This window comes from Hipposideros armiger, unplaced genomic scaffold (assembly GCF_001890085.2).
Source record: "Hipposideros armiger isolate ML-2016 unplaced genomic scaffold, ASM189008v1 scaffold_149, whole genome shotgun sequence".
NCBI classification, from domain to species: domain Eukaryota; kingdom Metazoa; phylum Chordata; class Mammalia; order Chiroptera; family Hipposideridae; genus Hipposideros; species Hipposideros armiger.
Genome location: NW_017731499.1, coordinates 1,633,800 through 1,653,239, shown reverse-complemented (window position 1 = coordinate 1,653,239; position 19,440 = coordinate 1,633,800). Strand labels below are relative to the sequence as shown.

Genomic DNA, 19,440 nt, shown 5'->3' with positions numbered 1-19,440 from the left:
GCTGCCCAGATATATTTGAATCAGCATAGCCATGAAGTCAGACAGGCCTGCTCCCATTCTCTGCTTGCCATTTGCTGAAAACAGCCATGGCTACCAGCTCACCCACATCTAATGCTCACTAGATGCCGGGCATCATTCTGTGTGATTCATGCATAGTATCTCATTTAATCCTCACAAAAACCGTATGAAACAGGTACTTCTTCTTATTATTATTATCCTTATTTTGCAGATGAGGAAACTGAGGCACAGAGAGGCTTAAGATGCCCAGGGTCACACACAGAGAGGCGGCAGCACCCAGGGGATTCTAACCCAGGCAGCCCAATTTTACAGCCTTCCCTCACTTTAAAAGCTATACGCTGACACTGCCAAACTGTCAAGACACTGGAGTTCCACTTTTATGACTTTTGCCAGATCTAGCCAAGTTCCAGCTGTTCTGTTATCCAATTATTTTCTTCAAATCAAGTTACTTGATTTGTAAGTACGTTTTCTTTTTTTTGTTTGTTTTTGTGTGTGTGTGTGTTTTTTTTTTTTAGCTGAGCCATCCTGCCAGCTGTTGGCAGCTCAGCGGCTGCTCAGCTTGGGTCAGGACTCAAACCACTGTTGCTCACAGCTCACACTCTTGAGCGAACTCTTAACCAACTGAGCCACTCGGCCGGCCCAGTACGTTTTCTTTAAAGGGAAACATCATTACCATACACGGAAAGTCAGAATCACCTGCCACAGAGGAAACCTTTACAAAAATTCAATGAAACCTGAACAATGTTAGTGAATTCTAGCTAGATATCAGAATCTTGCTCTGCTCTGAGAGAAGGTCTGCTCTGTGTTTGGTTGAGAGGGGGGAGGGAGGGAGAGATGGAGAGAGAGAATTGTGAGGTGTCAGAGACGCATTTAACACAATAGCCTTTCTCCTTAAGCAGAAAGACTGTAAGAGAATAAAAATAGGACATCGCTGTTTCACAGCAGGGGGATGGGTCCCTGTGTCCCACAAAAAACGGTCATTCAAGAGGCTCTCCAGGTCACCCATCCCACGCCTGGGAAACACGGCCCAGGGTCTGTCATGGGTAAGCAGTCCCTTCACTGACTCTGAGCCTCAATTTCCTCAGTTTACCCCCCGTGAAATGGGGTAAGCATCCAGACCTCACAGAGTATGGAGGATAAAAAGTAAGTGATTATAAACTGTTAAGCATAGAATCCATAATCTGCAAGAGGCACGATGTTGGTAGAGCAAGCTGGGCCCTATGTCCCCAGCTTAGGACACTGAAAATGAAACTCCAACACTCCCAGCCTGGAGCTGCTCAGTGTCATTTGTCTCACCTTTCCCTCTATGTGTGCCTGGTGACAGGAAGGGCCACAGTTTCTGGAAGGCGGGTCAAACTACCTCAGGTCCAGCTGGGGAGGAGTCTGCTAGGCTCTCCCAACCAGGTGAGCAGGGGTTTGGGGGCACGGGGAAGAGTGCATACTTGACCCTTAAAATAGGCCTTCCGTTCACTGGGTTTGAGATGGGAGAACAGCATCAGAGATGTGGGCTCAGGCCCTCTTTGCAGGCACTAGGAGGAAATTGGGTCAAATTGCAAATCTGACCACCTCACACCCCTGGTCTAACACTCCCCCTAGTTCCCACTGCAAATGAGTATTACTGTTAGCTCCCCCTTATTTAGCACTTTCTAGGTTGGTATCATTATCATCTCATTTTACAGACAAGGCAACAGGAGCCAGGAGTGGTTGTTCCTTGTCCATGTTCTCACAGCGGGTAGAAGCAGTAGAAGCAGTATTCGAACCAAGCAAGGTGACCCAGAGTATTCAGTGGCTCCCAACTGCTAGATAGGAAACTATGACACCTTCCCCCTAGGATTTGAGGTCCTTTCCTGGCCTCAGCATACATTTCTAGTCCCATACCATTCCCTTCACACTCCCCATCTGCTTCCATCATCCCCAATTTCTCATCATTCCCTAGGCCTTTTGAGCAGCCTGGGAAAAGCCTTCGATGTTTCCCTTGCTTCTGCTTCACTTTGCAAACTCCTACTCAACCTTCAAAGCCCAGTTTAGTCGTTGCCCCACCCAGGAATCCCTCCTTGACACTGCGGAGCCCCCACTGCCTCTGTTAAAGCCCACATCAGAGTGCCAAGAGAGGTTTGCTCTGTCTCCTGGACTGTGAGTGCCAGGAGGGCAGGGACCATCTTGTGAGCCATGCGATACAAGCAAGTTGCTGAGCTTTGCTGTGCCTCAGTTTCCCTATTATCATTGCCACCATCTCCCAGGACCTTTAGGGTGAGTAAATGCATTAATAGCTGTGAAATGCTTAGAAGCACGCCTATACAAACAAAGTTCTCTAGAAATGGAATAGTGATCCCACAGGGAGTGCAGATGACAAGTGACAGGCTAACCTGAGGAGCACTGGAGAGAGAGGGCATTTACCAGGGCACATGGGTGAAGGAGTCTGTAACACGGCCCTTCCCTGAGGTGCAGGTGTGCCACCCCCCACCCAGATACATTAGGTGTAAGACCAGCAAAAATTCTCTTACATGTTTATTTCAATGTGTATTAGGAAAAAAAATGCTTCCCATCAAATCCAAAATGCTATGGCTATTATAGTCTGAGACAACACTAAAGTAGGTATACAGGTTTTTTTTCCCAGTTGGGACACGCATGTTTGGTTAGGAAATGGGGTAACAATGGTCTTAGGGGAATGATGAGGTTTGGGGAATGCTGGACTAATGAAAGAAAAGAAAATGGGACGGGGAGCCAGAGAGATGGAGAGAGGGGAAGAGAGAAGAGAAGAGAAAGGAGGGGAGAGAAAAGACAAGAAGGGGGGGAAAAAAGGATGGAAAGAGAATAGAGAGAGCCCAAGGATAAAAGAAAGGACACAGAAATGGATAGGTGAATGAATGATGAGTGAATGAATTAATAAGTGAGTGAACAAGTGAATGAATGAAGGAATGGGTGAAGGAATAAATAATCTAAGGCATATATAAACGAAAAGGGCAAATGAATGAAGGGGAAGCATTGGTGGCTGAGCCAGATGGCAGGCCCTTAGCCCCGGCAGCCCCTGCTCCATAGCTCTCAGCTGTGTGGCAGAAGCCACGCAGGACATATTTGGGCTCCAGGGCTGGTCCATGTCCTGAAGTGTGGCTGTGCCACCACTTGACTCTGGGAAGCCGTGCTCTCCCCTCCCAACCAAGTACCTGGGACACCTACTCAGCTCCAGCCGCAGAAAACTGAAAGTGAAAGCCATCCTGAGCTTTGCCCCAGGCTTCCTGTTCCTCAGCTGGTTTCTTAGAAATCAGCCGCCTGGGCTTCCAGCTGTAGCCTGGACTTCCTCCCTCACCCAAAGGCCACCTCCCCTGGCAGGTTCCACGCTGTCAGCAGCGATGGGGCCAGGGGCTTGTGCTGGAGTTGGGGGACCATAAAGTGTGCGGACCATGCATCCATCCCACAGGTGTGTATTCATGCCTCCTGTGTGCCAGGTGTGCAGGGAGCAGAGAAATCTGAGCCATTCCGAGAGTTAGGAGAAAAAGGACTTAGGCATGGTTTCAGGAGCACCTGATCCAGGCCCCAACAAGAATGGGGCTGGATGGTTGGCGGGGGTCACCAAGAAAACTAATTAGGCCTAGGAATCATGGGGAGGAGGGTGGGAGATGCGGAGTCAGGGGAAGGCCTCCGGAGGGGTCGCTGTCTGAGTCTTCACGCGTGAGTGGGAAGCTCACCTGGGTACCTCGGTGGGGAAGGGCATCTCAGGCAGAGGGAACGGCACATGCAAAGTGACCTACGTTCTCTCCCATAATCCATATAACTGCCCTGGAAGTAGGCAGGTTTCTCCCTTTTTTTTTTTTTACAGGTGAACAAACTAAGGCCCAGAGAAGCGTAGTGATTTATTTGCCCAAGACCTCACAGCTATACGGGAGATCTAAGTGCAGCCCATGTGACTGACCTCTTCCACGCGAGACTAAAATAGACTCCCCCCAACCTCATGAAGGCTGTCTCACCTGGAACACTCCTCCTGCCCCAGGCCTTGGACTCCCACGCACTGCATTTAAACCCTTGCTACCACTCTGTGGGGAGATACAGCTGGGAGAAAAAAATAAGGCTCAGAGAACTCAAGTGACCTGTCTATGTCACCCAGCCTGCTGGGGAAGAGCTGGGATTCTCGCCCTAGTGTGTGGGACCCCAAAGTGCCTCCTCCTTCCTCTATACGAGGCACCCGGGCCCTCACAGAACACAGACCTGAGCTGACAGCCTCTGTCCCCACATTCTAAGGAGGTGGAAAGGACAGCAAGTACAAAGGATCTGTGGCTGGAAAGCAGGGCCCTCATACAGTAGTAGAGCTTTGCTCTTAGGGGGCTATCCTGTCCTCCTTCTGTATGGTCCTGAAGGGGCTGTCAGTCACAGCACCTTGGCCATAGGTAGACATGGAGGGTGGGCACATGACCTAAGCGGGGCCAATCAGAAACCCTCCTGGGACTTTTCTGCTGAAACAAACAGGAACTATTTCCTTGAAACTGGTGCCTGCTGTCAGCCATTGTGCCCACTGTGGTCAAAAGAGTTGAAGAGAAGGAGCACAAGACAGAGCCCTAAAAAAAAAAAAAAAAAAAGAAAGACAAGAGCCCTGATGCATTGCATGAGCGCCTCCATCCAGCGAGCGGTGCCTGAAATCCAGCTCTGGACTTACCTGTTACACACACCTCAAGTTTCCTCTTTTTCTTATGCTTGTCTGAGTTGAAGAGCAGCGAGGGTCAGGGGTCAGGTCTGGGTGGCACAAAGGGCGAGCGAGTGAACTGGAGCCACAGCATCCTAGGAAGAGATGAAACAACTGGTCTGAAAGAGGCAAGCCTAGCTTTGCGAGATCTGGAGCCCACTGAGATCCCCTCTCTCCCCTCTCTCGCTGAAGTCTGCCCTCTGGGAAGGCTGGAATGCAAACGCATTCACACTTCCTGATTCACGATTGCTCTTCATAGCTTACTTTTTTCACTTAGGGAAAAAAAAAAATTCCACATTAAAGAAATTTTCCTTCCCATTTTTTTAAACCAATTTTATTTTTAGAGCAGTTTTAGGTTCACATCAAAATTGAAGGGAAAGCACAGTCTCTGTATACCCACTGCCCCCACGCACACGCACAGCTTCGCCCACTGTCAACATCCTATACTTGTCCACATTATTTTTTAATTTCCACATTTGTTTTTAAATTTTTTAAAAGAATCTACCAATAGCATTATTAAATATATCATATGTATTTTCCTGATTTCTACAGATACATATATATATATATTTTTAAGATTTTATTGGGGAATCGAGGGAGGGGAACAGAAAAGTTGCTGTCCTTTTGTTCTTCAGTCTCATTGTGGAGGACGTCGCTTCACTGGCCCAAGTTGATATTATCATTGCGCTCTTCCCAGGTGAGGCAGATCAGTCGCCGGCCACCGGACGGCCGCTCACAGCGGCTCTTGGCAGCTCACGCCGGCTGCCGGTCTCTCACACTGGCTGCATGGCCACTCACGGTAGCTCATGGCAACCCACTGCAGCAGGGGCTGCAGCCTATGTTGTCCCCGGCGACTCACGGCAGCCCAGCTCCAGGTCGAGCTGTTGTGCATCATCTTAGCTGTAGAGGGCGCAGCGTCGCTGGCCCTCATGTGAGATCTGAACCAGGGCCTTGCTGCTCAGAGCTGGCGTCCCAAGCCAGCTCTTAACCAACGCGCCACTCAGCCAGCCACATATTTTTTTCTTTAAATGAAAAAGACACCATCCTTTATGACCCATATTGTAACCTACTTTTTCTATTAGCATTTCATAAGCAGCCTTCCAGGTTACTGATTGACAAGGTAACAATGCTCATACCCACCTGACCAGTGAGGAAGCCAAGGCCCAGCGTGAAGGGGCCCAGTGTTGACCTTGTGATACAATTTCATCAAATGCTCTCAATTGTCTACTGAGGTTTTGTTCCCTTTTCATGGGTGGGAAAACTGCCGTTCAGAGAGGGGAAGTCATTCTGATTGGAGGGCCCTGGGCAGGGTGGGGGTGGGGGACAGGGACGGGACAGCTGGTCAGCAGCCATGAAACTCGGCCCAACAGGGGCTCTGGGAGCTTTGTCATGAGAAGGGGGATTAACCGTGAGCATGGTGCAGCTTGCACAAGTTCACCTGGCAATAGGACCTTCCCACAAGGATGCTCAGAAAGAGAAGTGACCCATAATGACAGTGTCGGCTTGTGTTCACGAATGGTGAGCCAGCGTATCATGCCTGCACATGCGTGACGTGTGCTCAGGAATCATGGGTGACATTGAGCATTGCTGACAATGAAGAATGCTTACACCAACCCTGGGCACGCGCTATATGTTCAATAGATGGCAGTTGCTGTGGGTTCAGCAAGGGGAGAATGGGTGAAGGAACTGGTCAACTTTAGTGTCATTATTACCATTGGCGATATATTATTAGATCGGAGGTGTAAAGTATGTATTGCACTATAACATAAGGGCTGTTTTTTATGTAGCACTTGGTACATGCTGACACTGTGCTAAGCACTTCACAGTATCTCGTTTGATTCTTAAAATAATCTTCTGGGTATATTGTGTTAGGCTGAGTCATGAAATTGCCGTTTTTGTAGGTCAAAAACCCAAGAGCATTGGCAATTTCATACAGTTCAATCTAATAGCATCTTCATTTTACAGATTCAATGAACCCCACTGGCAGGGCCTGGGGGCTTCTGCCTGCTCAGAGGATTCAGATTTTGTCCTTGGTTCCCCTTCTTCATCTACCTCTCATTTTGGCTACCTGTGTGCCCACTGCCCCACCCCATTGTGGCTGGGTCTATATTTATAGCCCTGGTTTCTGTGAACTGGGGAGTTGAGGAAGTGACTTATTCCAGAGTCATCACAGCCACAACGAGATAATGACATTCAAGGACCCTACGTTTCTGACCGACCCCCTTGCTCCTACCCAAATGGGATTTTTCCCCCCCTTCTCTGGATTTCTAAGGCCCAAACCGGCAAGATAGAAACAAAAACTGTGGGACTGCCTAGTGTGGCCCATCTGGTGGGCAGACGAAATGGGTGGGAGATTTGTGCCCATTTTACTGCCAGTGACACTGAGGCAAATCTGTGCCCAGCCTGATTGCCAGTTGCCCCTGTCAGGAGCAGAGAAGAGAGGGAGGGCGTGGTTGCTGGACACGCGAGGCCTGGTCTGGTCCAGCCCAGCCAAGCATCCCAGAGGCCATTGGAAGGACCCCCTGGACCAGCACTGTCCCCGCTGCTGGGGATATTGCTGAACCGACAGCCAAGCTGCAGGGGCACTGGGTCTGGAGGGGGTAGTATTTCCAGGTAGTCAGACTGAGATAGAATGTGGCAGCTGTGGAGACAGCGGGGGAGGAAAGGGGCAGCCAGGTCCCCGCTGCGCACAGCCCGCCCGCCAGGCACAGCCGGTCTTCGGGGAAGTCGCCGACTCGGAGTTCCAGGAAGCGATAACGCTTGTTGAAACCTCTTTCTTGTGGCCTGGTCTTGTCACATGGCTCGGTGGAGACCAACGTCAGGCAGGGCCACAGGTCTGGGCCAGCTCGCACTGGGGCAGCTGCTGCCACCCTCTGCTTTCCCCAGAGGCTTAAGGGGGTGGAGGGAGCTGGGCAGGAAGGCGGGCATTTGGGTCCCCGGCCCCCCCAACCTGGCACAGGCCAAGAGCATCCCCTGGACCCTCTCTGTGGCTGGTTCAGCTTCTGATTCCCCATCCAGCAAATGGGGCGGAGGAGCTCTAGGCTGCAGGGCTGCTGTGAAAGCAGATAGTAGGTGCCGAGGAAACAGAAATTCTTTGCTCCTTTCCCATGAAGTCAGGGTACACGCCTCATTCTGGAGCAGCGTTTCTCCACCTGGGTGCACTTGCTTTCAGGGCTGGGTAACCCTTGGCTGCGAAGGCTAGTCTATGTATTGTAGGACGTTTAGCAGCACCCCTCGCCTCTACCCACTACACCAGTAGTACCCACCCCACCCCCAACCCCCAGTGATGACACTCAAAATGTCTCCAGGCATGGCCCAATGTTTCCTGAGGGGGCAAAACCCTGATCTAAATTCAGCGCCCAGCACATAGTAGGTGCTCATAAATTAGTAGGCCCTCAACCTTGATAGCAGTGCATGTCTAGTCCATTTTATACCCCATCACCTGGCATCACACAGGCGCCAAGGGATAATTTGGGAGGACCTTAGCTCTTTAATTTCTATCAGCCTCTTACCCCATTCCCCTCATAAACGTACCATCTAAATAAAAATTCTGCTGGAGGCCTTGAACTTGAAGATAGCAAGTTGAATTGAGGGTGGGGTCAGGCCTGACGTGAAGGGTGACGGGAAAGGCCATATGCCCATGAGCAAGACTCCCCTTTCCGCACCCCACTGCTTAGTCCCTGGAAGCTGGCAGCCCTGCTTTCCTCCAGAAAGGAGCCTGGGGGTGGGGTGGGGGAGGTGTGGTTCTCCTTGGGTCCACTGACCTGCTTAAGAGAAGACACTTCAGATACTGACTCTGGGCTCCTACAAGGACAGCCAGATCCTGCCCAGTCACCTGGACAAGACTTACCTGTCCACACTCCCTCCCACAGGCATGGACATTCTGACTGTTTTCAGTTTCCTGTTCTTCAGCGTGAACTCAGAGCCAAGGATCACCCGAAACGTGAGGCAAGCTCAACACATGAAAGGCAGAGACCAAAATCAACAGAGGGAAGGAACTTGCAGAAAACAGAGCTGGCGCAGGGAGCAGGAAAAACCTCTAAGACCACAAAAACAACAACAACAAAAAAAACCCCTCAGAGAAATAAAAGCTGTTGCATCCATAAAACAAGAACCAGAGGCTGTATCAAGGGACAGTCAGAGAAAAGAAAGAGCTAGAAGACGAGAGGTGAAAGAAAAATGTCAATATTAGCATTGGAAGAGAAGGTTGGGGCAATCTCCCAGGAAGACACAGAGATGGAAGCTACAAGAGAAAAGATAAGAAAATGAGAGGATGATTTCACAAGCGATCACATGCAGCTCACCGGCGTTCAAGAGAGAACAGAGAAAATGGAGGGAAGAAATTTTCTGACACAAATGGAGCTTTCGTATTGTAGAGCTCCTGGGCTGCAGCGTTCATTTTCTCTTTATGTGTAAGAAGTGCTATGGTAGGCAGGGCTCTAAGATAGCCCTGTTATTTCCCGCCACCCTGCCTAACCCCCCAGTACGTGGATATGAGAGATTCTGCTCCCGTGGTTAGGCTGTTTTATGTCTGGCACGGTGGATTTCACAAAAGGGAGCTTGTCCAGGGGGCCTGACTTAATTACAAGAACCCTTTCAAAGCAGAGCGTTTTCTCTGGCTGGTGCCACAAGAGGAAGTCAGAGATTTGAAGCACCAGAAAGATTTGATGCACTGATGCTGGAGTAGAGGGGGAGGGGTCACACGGCAAGGAATGTGGCTCTGCTGATATCTGGGAAGGACATGGGATCTCAGTCCTACAATCACAAAAACTGAATTTTGCCAAAATCAAGAATGAGCTTTGAAGAGGATTCCCCCCCCCCCGAGAGCCTCCAGATGACAATCAAAACCCCAGCTGACCCTTTGATTTTAGCTCTGTGAGACCCTGAACAGAGAATCCAGCCATGCTGTCCCAAACTTCTGACCTGGGGAAACTGTGAGATGATCAATCTGTGTTGTTTTAAGCAAAATTTGTGGTCATTTGTTTCGCAGCAGTAGAACACACCTATACAGTTGCTTAAACCAATGAACACTGACCTAACACAAGTCCTGAGGGACATAGTAGAGGCTCTATAATTGCTGGCTATTATTATTACTGTTACTATTATTATTTAGGTATTAGGAGACAAACTGGAAACTATAAAAAGGTATAGGGATGCAAATTTTCATTGCCTGAAAGAGTCTTCCAGATATTTTCAACTTGCTATCATTAACCATTAACCATGCAAGGTAAGTGGCATTTCGTCATTTTATGGAAGAGTGACCTAAGGCTCAGAGAGGTTAGGAGACTTGCCTTTTGCTGCACAGCAAAGAAGGGCAGAGCCCAACTCACTAGAGCCCAGGGCTTCTGAATCCAGGCTGATGGCTGCTGGTTTGGCCACTGGGGCTGAGAGTGCTTGGTGCAGTGGGCAGGTGGTGGTTCTTGTGCCAAACGAAAAGCAGAGGCTTGGGGGCTATACTTGGGACCCTCCAGCATCCTTGAAGAGAAAAACTGGGAGCCCCTGAGCTTTGACCTGGTCCTTTCAGGCAGAGAAGTTTCAAAGAGGCCAAAAGAGGCCCCAGGGCATCATGGATACCTTTGGTCCAAGTAACAGCAAGCCTGATGTAAACTGGCTTAAAGAAGTTGGAAATATAAGATCTAATTCAACAGGAAGTCCAGTGGTAAGGTGGGTTTCTGGACTGCGATTCCACCAGGCTGCCATGGACCCTGGTTCCTGCCATCTCTCTGCTCTGACATCCCCGTGCTGGTTTCATCTGAGGCTGGTGCTCGGGCAGCCGACACATTTCCAGGTGTCACATCCAGAAGAAAACCAGAAACCACCCCTGCCCAGGGCTCCCCCTTAGGAGCAAGAAAACCTTTCCCAGAAAACCCCCAGCAGCTATCCTCATGTTCCATTAGCCAGAATTGGGTTGCCGGCCCATTGTTGAAACAATCACCGACCAGGGACTGAAACTTCCTTAACTGACATGGAATGGGTGTTGCAGAGGGTGTCAGACTGATTGAAGAAAAATGGCCCCAATTCTCCATTCCTCCCTGTATTCGTACCCTTGACAGTATGACTTTGCTGCTCTTCTCATTAAGAAGCCTGTATCCCATCCCAAGAACCTGGGCTGCTCCAGCCAATAGGAAGCGATGAAGTGATTGTACTGCTTCCTACCTAAGCCTCAAGATGCCTTTTGGCGTCTACTTGCTTTCTTGGGAGTCTGCAGCCACCATGACAGCAAGCCTGAGCTGGCCCATGGGGTGGTGAGGGGCCATGGAGAGTGGAGAGGAACCATCCTAGCTGAGGCCATACAAGACCAGCCAGCCCCAGCAAGACTGCACCAACCCAGATGAGTCCAGCCCTGCCCAGACCAGAACCACGCAGCTGCGCCACAGCCTCCAGAGCAACTGTAACTACTTATTGCTGTAAGCTGCTCAGCCTGGAGAGGCCGGTTAGGCATCAGTAGCTAATGACACAGGGAATCGACCATCATGCTCAGTAAACTGCTCATTGGAGGCTAGGCCTTGTGGAGGAGCAGGAAACGTCATTCATGCGTTGCCTATACCTTCCTGTCCACCCCATGCACGTTCTGTGCTGGATGCAGGAAACTCAAAGCCTGATAATCAGGTCTGGCCCCTGCCTCAGGAAGCCTCCAGTCTGGCTGGGAGACAGATTGTCAGCCTAATTTCTTCCTGCTCCCCCTGCCCCTGGGCCTTTGCACCTGCTTCTTTCTCCCTCTCCACTGCTCTGGCCCACCTTCTACAACTTATAAACACCATTCCCTTTGAGACGCAGCTCAGGCATCCCCTCTCCCAGGAGCCTTCCCAAAACCGCTTCCCACCCAAGTCAAGAAACCCCCGGGGGGCTCCCACAGTCCCCTAGGGTTCCTCCAGCCCTGCATTCATCACTCTGCTTTGGGACGCTTTATCCTTCCGTCTAGCTGTCTCACTTCACAGATATGGAAACTGAGGCCCAGAAAGGGAAGGTGACTTGCTCAGGGCAGAGCAGAGCTGGAGCCCAACCCAGGGCTGTCTTGACTGCCCCCCCTGCAGCTTTTGCTGCTTTCCTTTCCTTCGTGCCCCAGCCCTTGGGGGACCAGACGTGGCAGTCCAACCCGGGGGCAGGGGGCAAGGATACCTGCACTCTTACTATGTGCTGGGTCTGTGCTAGCATGAGATTCCTGGGAGTTTCTCTTGGGAGCCTTCATCTTCCCCAAAGCTCTGCAAGGTAGGTACGAGCAGCTTCCCACTTCCCAGAAGGATGCTTTCCAGACATGATGCTCAGAGGGAAGAGGCTTGCCAAGGTCATATGGCCAGAAAGGGGCAGAGAGGCGGAGACTCAAACGCAGACCTCGCAGCGCTCTGCATCTGGTATCTGCTAGGCTTTTGGGCTGAGCCAGGACCAGCCATGGTGAGGGAGGGGCATGGAGAGAAAGCTGGGGCAGCAAGGTGGGGGCAGGGGATGTCGGGGAACCACCGAGGCAGGAAGAGGCAGAGCAGAAAGTGAAAGGGGCCAGTGGCCGAGAATAGCTGTGGGTGACACAGCCGGGGACTGCAAATGCCTCCAGAGAGGCTGGGTCCCAGGGAGGAGGAGGGGCCTCACAGAGAGGGAGGTGACCCTGGGCCTGGGGAGCTGGGATTGGGGGGGCAATCCTGCTGATCCAAGCAGCCCCCATGTGGCTGGTGGGCCTGACACCTCAAAATGTGGGCTCAGAATTCGGGGTGAAGGGCTGTCTGGGAAGGCTGCCTATACAGACTTCGACATTGCTGGTATCTGCTGCAACAAGCTTGGAGGATTTGGGGACTGACAAAACCCCTCAAGACAGCCTATGAACCATGAGCCTGTGCTGCAAAGAGAAACGAACTTATTAATATCTTTATCATCGCAGCCACTGTCATAGCAGCAGTTCAGCACAGTGGTTAAGTAGCCTGGGTTCAATCCGGCTCTGCCACTGGCTGGCTGTGTGACCTTGGGCAAGTCACTTCACCTCTCTGGGCCTCTGTTTGCTTCCTGGGGGTGTCCTATTAGCTGAGTGAGTATAGGTAAAGCATATAGAACAACTCATTGCAAGTGCTCAAGAAGCATCTTATCTTGTATTCGCCACTATCCACATCTATAGCTAACAACACACACACACACACACACACACACACACACACACACACACATGCACACACACGCATGCTTGTGTGGAAAGTCCCTCCAGAATGTAAATGGTGCAATAACAGGGATTTGATTTTGTTCGCTGGTGTGTCTCCAGTGCCTGGAGCTGTGAGTGGCTGGTATACAGCAGGTGTTCAATAAGGGGTGGGGAGGGGAGGGGAACTGTTACCCGTGCTGTTTCCAGGTGTGGGGCACCCATTCTGTTTCTCTGTATTTTATGCTTTTATCACATCATCATGAAACACTTGGGATGACTTAAATAAATTTGCTTTCAGGGGGAGCCAAACTCAGGATGGCCCCCAAGCCACCCTTGCTCCCTGCTGGGAGCCCCAAAGACCAGCCTCCCCAGGGCCAAGTTAGGGGTGGCAGCCCTGTGACCAGCAGGCAGCGAGAGTTGCTGGCAGGAAGCTTCACAGGACAGATTGTTCCCAGCTTACCGAGAACTGTGAGGCGAGAGGACATAGTGTTCAGGGCTGAGACAAGCATGCCCTGGCCCCGCCCACCTGGGGGAAGTGTCACCAGCGTCCAGGGTGGGGACCTCTGCCCTGGTCTGGGGATCTTGCGGCTCCTCTGATCTCTACGAGGAACTCAGGGCTGGCTTGCTTTCCAGGAACGCTTCCTGTAACGGTGGCAATGGCTTCTAGCCAGCATTTGGGGAGGCTGTGTGACCTTGGATGTGTCTGCGTCCCTCACATCACATCCCTGGGCCTCATCCCTGGAGAAAATAGGACATCACACAATGCAGGGGCGTCGTGTGGATTAAGAGTGGAATTCAAATATTTTGTTTTACTATCAATTACTTTTTGAACAATTTTAGTAAAATACGTGTAACATAAAATTCACCATTTTAAATTGTGCAGTTTAGTGGCATTTAGTACAGTCACCAAGTTGTGCAACCATTACCTCTATCTAGTTCCTGAACATTTTCCTCACCCCCAAATAAAACCCCATACCCATCAGCAGTCAGTCCCCATTCCCCCTCCTCCCAGCCCCTGGCAACCACCTATCTCCTTCTCTGTGGATCTGCCTGTTCTGGACATTTCATATAAATGGAATCACACATCAAGTGGTCTTTAGTGTCCGGCTTCTGTCACTGAGCATCACGTTCTCCCAGTTCATCCATGTTGTAGCAGGTGTCAGAGCTTCTTTGCTATGATTCCTGTAGTCAGTCATCAATTACTTCCAAAAATGATTTTTAAAGGTGTTGACTGACGTAAAACATACAATCAGTAGCATGCATTCCTACAAAGTGTCCAGCTTGATATGTTTTGATATAGGTGAATACCTGGGTCAAGATCTAGGACATTTCTAGCGCCTGAGAAGGTTCCCTCCCCTCAGACTACCCTGCCCTCTCCTCCGCCAACCCTCAGTATTACTCCTCCCGATATACTAGAAATAATTCCTGTACAAAGACAGTCATTGCAGCCCTGACTGTAACAGCAAAAGATCAGGAACAACTCAAATAGAGGACTCAGTAGAAGACCGAGTAAAAAAACCATCATGCATCCCCGTGGAATACTATGCAGTCAAGAAAAATAGTCACTCTCTGCATGTTGATATGGAACTATTCTGAAGACCCTTGCTCAGTGGAAAAAAAAAAGCAAAGCGTAAGATGAAACGTGTGATAGGCAGCCTGCAGGTGGCCCAATAATTCTTACCTCCTAGTCCTCACACCCTTGTGGGGCTCTCTCCCACAACAACAAGGAATCTGTGTAATTGATAGGAGATGGCAGAAATGTGTGTCATCTGAGGCTCAGTCATAAAAGATGTATGGCAGGCCGGCCGAGTGGCGCGATGGTTAAGAACTGGCTTGGGACACCAGAGGGCACCGGTTCGGATCCCACATATGAGGGCCAGTGACACTGCCCTCCACAGCTAAGATGCTGAACAACAGCTCAACCTGGAGCTGGGCTGCCGTGAGTCACTGGTGACGGCAAAGGCTGCAGCCCCTGTGGCAGTGGGTTGCCATGGGCTACCGTATGTAGCCAGCAGCCAGCGTGAGCGGCCAGCAGCCGCAGTGAGTTGGCCATCCAGAAGCCGGCGACTGATCTGCCTCGCCTGGGAAGAGCGCAATGATGGTGCCAACTTGGGCCAGTGAAGCAACATCCTCCACAACTAGACTGAAGAACAAAAGGACAGCATCTTGTCTGTTTTTGAAGGTCAAGAATTTGGGGGCAAGTCAGCTGGGCAGTTTTGGCTCAGGGTTTTTCATGAAGCTACAGTTAAGCCATCAGCTGGGGCTGTATTCAATCTGAAGGCTCAACTGGGGCTGAAGGACTCACTTCCACGATGGTTCACCCATGTGGCCCTTGGCAGGAGGCCTCAGCTCCTCACACATGGATTCTTGAGTGTCCTCACAACATGGCAGCTGGCTTCTCCCAGGGCAAGTGATCTAAAAGGGGGCAAGGTGGAAGCCATACATCTTTTATTTTTATTTTATTTTTTTTAAATATTTTTTTATTGGGGAATTGGGTGAAGGGGAACAGACAAGTTGCTGTCGTTTTCTTTTTTTGTTCTTCAGTCTAGTTGTGGAGGATGCCGCCTCACTGGCCCAAGTTGGCACCACCATTGCGCTCTTCCCGGGTGAGGCAGATCAGTCACCAGCTTCTGGACGGCCGCTCACGGCGGCTGCTGGCTGCTCACACTGGCTGCCAGCCACACACAGTAGCCCATGGCAGCCCACTGCAGCAGGGGGTGCAGCCTACGCCATCGCTGACGACTCACGGCAGCCCAGCTCCAGATCGAGCTGTTGTTCAGCATCTTAGCTGTGGAGGGCAGTGTCACTGGCCCTCATATGTGGGATCCGAACCGGGGCCCTCTGGCATCCCAAACCAGCTCTTAACCAACACGCCACTCGGCCAGCCCGGTTTATTGATATTTTAAACGGCTAAGTTTTGAGGTGATTTGTTATGCAGTAATAGGTGACAAATACAGTATGTGTAGTATCCTACCATTGGAATGAATGTTTTAACTCTGTCTCTCAAAGGAAACGTAAGACATTGGTATCAGGGAGCCAGGTAGCTGAGGGATAGAGAAGGGGGGACCCTTTTGTCCATTTGGCATTTTGAACCATCTTTCAGAAAGATCAACTGAATGTCAAACAAGTAAATAAAAACTTCAGCAGCCCTCAGTGAGTAGCAGCTGTGGTTTTTCATTCCACACATATTTCTTGAGCTGCCAGAAACCCGCCTTAAGTATGTGTGGCTGAATCTACAACATGCGTTTATGAAGAATGGGAAAGGCTGGGAGTTGAGAGTCGCATAAGAGCCCCATCATGTACGAGCTGTGCGCCTTGGGGTAGGTTGGTTAACCTCTCTGAACTTCAGTTTCCTTATCTGAAAAGTGGGGATCATCAGTACAACAACTGGGGCCAAGTGTTCAGTCAAAGGCCAGGCATGGGGTAAATACTTATAGATGCGGCTCTTATTATTAATAAGCTTCAAGGATCCTACCCTGGGCCAGGAGAAGGGAGGAACCCACAGGGCCCCTTGCTCCCACCCCTGGAAGCAGGCTGGGGTAGGTGGCCTACAGGGGAGAGCTAAGCCAGCCTGCCAGGGTAGAAGCTGGGTGGGTGAGAGGGTAATGAAGGCTGGGGGTGCCAGAGGGAGAGTGAGGTCTCACTACAGGATCAGCTGTCCACCCAGTCCCCCCTCCGCCCTTCCCTGTGCAGGCCTGGTGGATGGGTCAGCCTAACTTTGGGGAAGCCCATGGCTGCTGCCACTTGCTCACTCCACCCAGGCCTGGTGGGTAAGTGCAGAGCAGGAGGTAGCTCCCCTCCACAAAGAAGGGGTTCTCCTGGGGCCCTGGGGTGTGTCAAGTGCTGCGTGCGCACTTGCCTTCTGGCCTTGCTCCAGAACTCACAACCCAGGGGAGCGGGGGCTCACCAACCACAAGGCATCACTTAGAGGAGCGGGAGAATTGAGGGGTGCTGGGAGGGGCTGAGGGGCCCTGAGATCGGGGTGCCCTGGGCTTATCTACCCAGAGTTTTGACTCTCTCTCTCTCTCTCTCTCTCTCTCTCTCTCTCTCTCTCTCTTTCTCGCCAGGAAGGGCGTTTGGATTATTGGCATCCACATGCTGTGATGACTCCATGAGGCGGCGGTGGTGGGAACCTGAGGAATTCCCACAGGGGAAGCCTGGGCATTGGGCCGGTAGAGCAGAAAGGTGTTGGGGAGCAGGGCCGAGGCAAGTCCTGAGGCAGAGTCCCCCATCTGTCAAATGGGTGCATCCTCTGGGTCCTGTGGGGTTTACGGGCTGCCTGTTCTGACTCTGAGAATGACGGGAGGCTGCACCCCTTTGGGGTAGCGCCTGGGAGGCACCCCCTGCCCTGGTCACGGGGAGAGGCTCGAATTGGGCTGCTTTGCTCATGACTCACTCTTTCTGGGACCAGTCTTGTCTCCCGGGAGGCACTTTCCAGGAAGGCCCCCATCTGGCTCCCTGTGCCCTGAATGGATGTCCGGGCCTCAGCCGAGCCCTGCTCAGACGAGGAAAGGGCTGGTCAGCCCCCAGGCTGGAGGAGGGCCTCACTGGGGCGGGAACACCCTTTTGCTGGATGGAGCCCTGTCCCGTGCACGTCTTGGCAACGTGCTCAATACAGCAATGTGTCCACAAGGAAACTCTGCCCCTCACCCGCCTCCTGTTGGGGATTCCAGTCCAGGGCTCCCCATCTCAGGACCGCCACCCTTGCACAAGCCAAAGTCTGGACTCAGTCTCTCCTTTCCCCTCGGCCCCCAAATCTGATCAGTGACTCTCCTCAGTGTGGGTTCTCTAGAAGCAGGCCTAGGCAAGGGTTCTACAAGTTCCCAGGAAGGGCACGGGGGGGAGGGGGCGGGGGGGAAGGAAGATCTGAAAGGGGCCGTCCCCAAGGGGCTCACCCTGGACCAGTGAGGGTCCCTGATCAGGGCACACGAGCTGGAGTTTTACACCCTCATGTCTTCTTTATAGCCACCCTCCTGGGGCGTGTGAACTGTCAGCCGCGAATTGTTTTCTGACAAAGGGGCAGGTACAGCTGTTGCACAGAAAGTTCCCCAGGAGGAGGAGGTGAAGGGATGGGAGGACCTGGGTGGGTCCCCGACAGCCCCTGCTGCAGCTGCAAAATGCTCTGGATTTGACCTCTAATTACGTCTGGAAAATGTTTACTTCTCTCCGTCCCCACAGCTGCTCTCCTCTCTCACTAGGACACCCAGAAATCTCCAGCCTGAGCTGCCTGGGGAGGGTGTTGGGCTCTTGGTCCAATCTGAGGTCAGTGGTCAAGGTCGGGGGGAGGGGGGTTCCCCAATAGTACAGGTGAGTGGGGGAGGGCCATGCCCAATCCACCCAGCCAGGGGAGAGGGCGTGGCCTCCAGTGCAGGCCTGGCCCAGGGGGGACCTGACCTCTTTGGGGAAGACAGACAAGCAATGCCACTCGGACCATCGGAACCAAGCCTGTAAGAGAAGGATAAGGAAAGACCCACCCCAGGGGGGCAGGCAGGGCAGGTCCCACTCTGGGCAGGGTTGGCTGAAGGCCAGGGCAGGGGGACTGGTCCCGCTGGTGCAGGTGAGAAAACCAGTGCCACCATTGGGGTGGGTCTTTCCTTATCCTTGTCTTGCAGACTCGGTTCCGATGGTCAAAGTGGAATTGCTGGTCTGTCTTTATCCCCAAGGAGGTCAGGTCCCCGGTGGGGCTGTTCTGGACAGCAGGAGAGGAATGTGGAGGGGCCACCCCAAGGACATCCTTACAGTTCTCTAGGCATTTGGCCGAAGGCTGAACGTGTCCCATTTTCCAGAGGAGGAAACCGAGGCACAGTGAGGTCAAGAAACCGGCACAGAGAGAGAGTCCATTAGGGTCCCCTATTTGGCTTAAGTGGGGAAGGAAAAAATGATCAAGTAGATTATATGACTCCGAGTTCCAAGTTTTCAATGGTAAAAATGGGAAAAGAAGCCCAAATATTCTTCACCATCTCAAGGGACAAGGTATAGGGGACCCCCAAGGATGAGGCTAGTGCTATTTGGGGATAAAGGGGCTGAACCTTGGACCTGGCACCCATCTGCCGCTGCCCTCTCACCCAGAGAGTTCACCACCTTCACCCACCTCCCCTGGGGCTGGCAGGGGCAGCTAGGTGCTCCGTGCCCCTTTCCCCATTTTCCCAGCCCTTTGACCTTTCCTTACATGTTCCCAGGCCCCAGCTGCCCCACCTGACTCCCCCTTTCTGGACAGAGGGGGGCCCTCTCATTCTGTCTCTCCTCTGGAAACCACGGCTGAGGAGTGTGACTTGGCAGCGGTATGGAGTTCACAGACCTGTTTTCTGTTTCTAAAACATGTCTGAAGGTCTGTATCAGCTTGGCTGAGGGGTCACCCAGTGCCTCATCCCTGATGAGAAAACTCTGAGAAGCCATAAAGGGCTGGTCCAAGGGCCGGATAATATTTTGAATCTGTGTCCAGGAAGCCATGGAGTTCAAACTCCACGTTCTCATGGTCATGTCAAGTCACCCAGAACTTTGATGGCCCCCCCATTGCCAGCAATGCCAGCTCTGCCCTTGCCTTCTCCACCGCCTCGGTCTTCTTTCTGGCTTCCAGGACTATCTGCTGGGACTATTGCAGTAGTCTCTCCCCATCTGGTCTAGC

General features: G+C 51.8%; 1 long non-coding RNA gene across 1 annotated transcript in view; it reads right to left on the bottom strand.

The window, feature by feature from the left end:
* Positions 1 to 4,672: 4,672 nt before the first annotated feature.
* LOC109387187 (uncharacterized) overlaps positions 4,673 to 19,440 on the bottom strand; it is a 30,052-nt gene continuing 15,284 nt past the window's right edge. The window contains exon 3 of the long non-coding RNA XR_002124930.1: positions 4,673 to 4,788. This is a non-coding gene — a long non-coding RNA (uncharacterized LOC109387187). The remainder of the gene's footprint in view (positions 4,789 to 19,440) is intronic.